Source organism: Suncus etruscus, chromosome 3, assembly GCF_024139225.1.
Source record: "Suncus etruscus isolate mSunEtr1 chromosome 3, mSunEtr1.pri.cur, whole genome shotgun sequence".
Taxonomy (NCBI): Eukaryota; Metazoa; Chordata; class Mammalia; order Eulipotyphla; family Soricidae; genus Suncus; species Suncus etruscus.
Window position 1 is genome coordinate 109,719,692 of NC_064850.1, and position 6,000 is coordinate 109,725,691.

A 6,000-nucleotide genomic window follows, 5' to 3' on the forward strand; every position below is an offset into this window, starting at 1 on the left:
GGAGCTGCTCCAGGTCTCGCCTCACGCCCGGTCAGGAAGCAGCTCGGAATCACGGCCTGGGCGGGCCTTGGACTCTCGGCCCCTCAGCCCCACGCACGCACCCCGGGTCCTCGCAGCGACTGCAGCTGTCACGGCTCTTCTTCCCAGCCAGCCGCCCACGACGCGCAGCCCGGCGGCCCCCGCTCCCTCCGAGTCCCAGTGCCCGCACCCGGAGCGCGGAGCCGGAAGTGAGGAGGCCGGAAGTAGCGCTGGCCCGGGCCTTGACCGGCCGTTCCCTCCCTCGCTCGGGCCCGGCCCCGCCACGTCTCGATGGTGCCAGCGCCCCGCCCGCGGGGAGCCCCGCCCCTTCCGAGATAACCCCGCCCCCGCCGCGACCCTAGCAACCACATCCGGGTGCTCTGCCGGGGCCGTTGCCAGGGTGACGCTAGGGCCGCAGCCGAAGCATCCTAGAGGCGGTGCTGTGCGCGCGCGCGGGTCCAGATGAGGCGGGGGCCGGAGCGGTGGCGCTGGAGGTGAGGCGTCTGCCTTGCAAACGCTTTAGCCTAGGACGGACCGCGGTTCGATCCCCAAGCCAGGAACGATTTGGAGCGGGGTTGGGAACTTACGGAAGGAGTTGCAAAGGAGATGCCGGAGCTCAGCGCTGCTTTCCCGGCCGGAGGGCGCCTCTCTCCGGGCAGTTCCAGTTCTGGAAGGTGGCGGGAGGGCATTTGCCTTCCACGCGGCCTGGGTTCGATCCCCGGCGTCCCATTTGCTCCCCCAAGCCAGGAGCGATTTCTTAGTGGATGCAGAGCCAGGAGTAAGAGTAACCCCTGAACGTCACCGGGTAAAACTAAACAGAACGAACAAACAAAAAAGGGTGGAGGGAAAGTGGGGTCCAGGGATGTCGGGGCGCCCCTCCAGCCCCGTCACTCCACTCACCCTCCGGAGGAAGATCAGATTCCCACAGCGCCCTCAGTTACTCCTCTGTGATCTTTCTGTTCCTGGGGGGCGGGCGCAGAGGCGACCAAGGGATGGAATTTGGATTTGTACCCACAGAGCTACACCTAGAGCTGAACCCCCAAAATACTTTCCCCTCTCTTCTGGCTGTCAGGGACGCCAAGACACTTTGCAGCCAGGCTTTTTGTTTTCCCCAGATGACAGACGTCTGCTTCCTTTGCTTCCCTCTGCACCCCCTCTTCAAGACCCCCTCTCCCACCTGTGCCCAGAAACTGCGGGCCCATCCCCGCCCTTAGAGCCCTATGTAGTCTCCTATGTTGAGGCGTCTGCAGATCTTCTGCCAGAGTGCATGAGCCCTGCCTGAGCCCTCAGTTCCTTTACCTACACTCTGGGTTCAGGGGAGTCGCCACACTCTGCCCCCTCCAACCTAGCTGCGCTGCTCTTCAGGCCATTTCATCTAGAGAAGTGGGGAGTGACTGCACCTCGTTTCACCCTTTAGACTCCACTGCCTTCACTGGTCGGCTCTAACTAAGCATTCTCTGTGGCCCAAGCCCCCAAACGTGGAAGTGTGCAGCTTCGTAGGAGTTGGGGTTTGAGGGTATTTGAATGCCGCAGCCCTATACAGGAAACCTCATGTATCAGGGAGAAGTAAATAACAGAAATGTTATGAAGTAAAGGGCGATGTCTGTTGTTTGGGCAATTCCAGGACCCCCACCCCACCCTCTGACCACATCCAACTATGCAGAAAAGATCCTCACCTTAAATGTTCTTATATACTATGAGCACGTATGTACCCAAATCACTCAAACAGGAGCTTCAGTTCTGTTGCCTCTGGGACTATTTCTGTTAGAAAGAAGCAAATTCCTAAATCGGATAATTGCTGATTTTTTTGGACAGGAACAGAATGGAATTTGGTAGTCCAGTAGGAAGGTTAGACTTTAGAGATTCAGAAGGGCTAGTAGGAAGAGGTTGAGAGAGTGCTCAGTGGTATTTGAGTGATAGTGTAAACAACTTACTCTGGTGGCTTCAGAATTCCTGCTAATGGTCTCCCGAGTTTAAAGACATTCCATGTTAGCTAAACTAGTTGCATATCATCTTTAAGCCCATTTAATTCCCCCTTTTTAATTCCCCCTTCTTCTATTCCCCTCCCCTCAGGTGTATCTTATATGAGAAAAGTGAATGCTAGCTTTAGTTTTCAGCATTGACCAGCTAGCTAGTTTCCTTTGCACACTGATTCTGATGAACTTGGAGCTCTAGGAACTAATACAAAAGTTTGCTTGGTAAAGGGGCTGTCAGTCCTGTCAGTTCTCTTCCATCCAATGTGCTTGACTTAACTGTCATTCATGTTCAGTTCTCTTTCATCCAGTCTTCACATGATTAGTCTTGTACATCATGTTTTGCTGTGCAAGGTCATTCAATAGAATTAATCTTTCCATGATATCTGCTGCCTCAAGGAAAACTCTGGAAGCAACTTAAGCTGATAAGAAAGCAGCAAAATTATTTGCACATTCTTTGGGGGGAAAAGAAGCAATAGATAGCTTGCTTTGAATTTATGGGAATTGTTTAATACTAATGAAAAGATCTTATTTTTAACTAAAACTACTGAGATTCTCTAACTCCTCCCCTCCCTCCCATTTCTTCTCTTTTGCCCTAAGCAATTCTGCTTTCCTCATTCTATATAGAAAAAGTAGAATACTATATTTTCCACATTTCTATCAGCATTTCTGTTTGGAGAGGTAAGAAAGAAAAGAAGCATTAGTGCCTGTCATTACATACTTATAACATGGGGAATATGTGTTCTCCTTTGTACTGACACTCCTCACTTTTTGACTGATCAGATAGAATTTTTTCTTTTGACTTAGAGGAAACTTTAACAGCCTATCTTTCATTTATTCGCAAGGAAAAAGAGAAGACAACAGAGTTAGAGGATATTTCTTCATTCTTTTCCCATTGAATTAATGTATATGCAACCTTTTGTTTGTGGTTTTCATAATAAATAGTGCAATTTGTCTTAAGCCATTGGTCCACAGGATTGGTGCTGATCACATGTGTAGGAAGCTTGGAAACTACTGGTCTGTCTTAGGGCTGGTATAGGACAGGTGCTATCTGTAGGTGAAAGGGTTGAAGAGTGCTGCATTCGTGTATTAGAGTAGTCATTGCTTTTCCTCAAGAAAGAGTAATCTACTGTTGTATTAAATATTAATTATAGTGTCCTGGGTGGTGCATGATGGAGTTGGATAGATGGTGCCTGCAGCCCCTCTGGCCTAGCGGGTCTGTAGGTTTTAGGGTGAGGGCAAAGAAATGATCCACAGCAGTCAGATTTCAGGAGACATGAAGCTAACCTATCCACCATGTGTGGCTTCTAAGCTAAACAGCCTCTGCATCCATGCTGTCTCTGATTTCTCTCTCCCTGCTGTGTCTTCTTCCTGCTCCTCTTGCAGAGTCTCTCTCACCCCTCCCCAGGCAACCCCTTAAATTACCAACCAGACCCCTCCCAGCTATGGGAGAGTCTCCCTCTCCAGGAGAGAGCCAGGAAGTTGGGGGGAAGGGTAACAATCTACCTTCATATATTTTCTCAGTGAATTCTGTTGATCCTTAATATTGTCCTCATTGTTCCTCAGCAGTTCTCTTTTCTTGGAAAGAGATTTAGTTACTGATTGTACAGTTGAATCCTTGGAGGAAGGGGGCAGATTTCCACTGTAAGGTTAATGGACGAATGGGACATTTTAAGAGCCCTGTGGATAGACAAGGTACCTAGTAGACATAGGCAAAGTGAGTTAAAGGGACTAGAAAACCTTAATAAGGTGCAGGTGCAGTTGCATTCAATTCTGTATAAACTAGTACACATATTGAACCTGGTATGTTCAGGCTCTGGTAGCATTTATTGTTAAAAGCTCTTGCCATTGGCTTATGATAAATGGGGGAAATTTCATGTGTCCTGTCACTCATGAACTTAAATCTTTGTATGGCTCTAGTGCCTGCTGAATCAACTCTACTTCCATATGCTTCCCTCAAGGCTTATCAGCATCTGCTCCATACTTGCTTTCCAGCACATACAATGCTAAATCAACTTTAAAAAACTCATTTACATAGAGAGGGAAACTGATATAGTTGATTATCTGAATGCATATGACACTTTAGTTACATGGAATTAGTCAAACTCGTCTATAATTTCCCTCCATCATGTTGAACTCTCCATTCTGCCCAGCAGAAATGCCTTTCTGTTACTCTTTCCTGGTCAGCTGCCTAACCATCCTATAAGATCAGCTCATCTCCTATACCAAGAACCCAGTCTTCTTGTGAACATGCCCTTTTCCCTCTTTGATCCCTTGATTTGAGCTTGGTAGCACTTGGTTTGAGTTCCCATTTTAAATATCTGCCTCACAGTTGTTCTGTGTGTGCCTATCAGTTCACAATAAATCAGATCCTTTGGGGGAAGTTGAACTTTGAACACATTTTATTTTTTCACAACACCAGGAAATGGTTATAGAAATGTTATCTGCTGACACAAGGCAAATTCCACAAGACTAGCTCGCCCCTGCTGCCACTTAAGGAAATGGATCAGGATGAAGTGGGCATTGCTATTGGTTTAAGGACTACAGAGAGCAAGTGCTTTCTGAGACTGGGAAAGTGTTCAGTTCTCTGCAAAGAGTCGTAAACTACTGACAAAGGCAATTTAACTTTTACTTCTAGACATTCCAAGTGGGAACAGTGCCAACTTTTTGTGCTTCTTAGTACTGATTTTTAAAACAATTATACTAACATATAAGAAAAGAGCTACAGAACTTGTTTCAACTACAAAGAGAAAAAAAACTGCACTTATTCATAACCCATTACCTAGCAGGAACAATCCATATTGTAGGCAGTATCTTTTTATGCATATTTCTTCCTTTAATTATCAAGGTTGAGAATCTGCAATGGGTGTTAGCATTTTGGAACTCAAGAGCTATTGCCTTGGTTATGTAATGTAGTATTAATGAGTGTAAATTTTAGTGTATAATTTGTTGGCATACAGTTTTATATTTGACCTTTTTTTCACTTATTATAGAAGCTTGCTCTATAAGTGTTCTCCTTCAATGACAGTCATATTCAGCATATAGATATTCCTTAATGTACTCACCTAATCATATTTGGTTATCTATTTAAGCTCTTTCCAGTCTTGTCTCTAAACTAGCAATGTGAGGACCATTCTTAAATGGTAGAATTTCTAGGTGACTTCCAGTGACCTTTTACCTTGTATAATCCCCCCCACGTGATAGCATATCATCTCCACCCTTATGTAATGTAACAGGCAAAAGGATTTGAAGATGTCATTAAGGTTTTTAATTGGTTGAATTCATCAAAAGGAAATAATCTGGGTGGGTCCACACTGTCCCAGGAACCTTTTAAGAGCAGAGTTTACATCTGCTATTGATAACAGGTAGCCAGAGAGAGCAAAAGTATGAGAAAAAACATGGGAGAAAGATCTCTTGCTGCTAGAATGCAGATGCTACAGGCACGACCATCAGGGAGAGAGGCCTTTCGGAACTAAGATATTTTGCCTACAGACAGCACAAAAATCCAGGAACCTCAGTCTCAACAACTCCAAGAAGCTAAATTCTGTAAATAACCTGAATAAACTGGGATGCAGGTTCTCCAGAACCTCCATAAGACCTTCCCTCAACAGGCATCTTGATTACTGCCTTGTGAAATTCTAAACAGAGATTTTACTTGAGACCATCTAAGCTTTCCCCTACAGACCTGTGAGATGATAAATGAGTATTGCAGGGGCTAGAGCAATAACACAGTGGGAAGGGTGTTTGCTTTGCATGCAGCCAACCCAGTTTTGATCCCCAAATCCCATATGGTTCTTCAAGCCAGGAGTGATTCTTGAACATGGAGCCAGGAGTAACCCCTAAGCACCACTGATGTGGCCCCAAAACCAAAAGTAAATAAATGGATATTATTTCAAGCCACTAAAATGTGTGGTGATAGATGTCTTTAAGGTTTTTGTATCATGTTTTTTGTATCATATTGCTGATTTGTATCCTTCCCCACAAGCTTTATGTCACTACTTTATTTTTA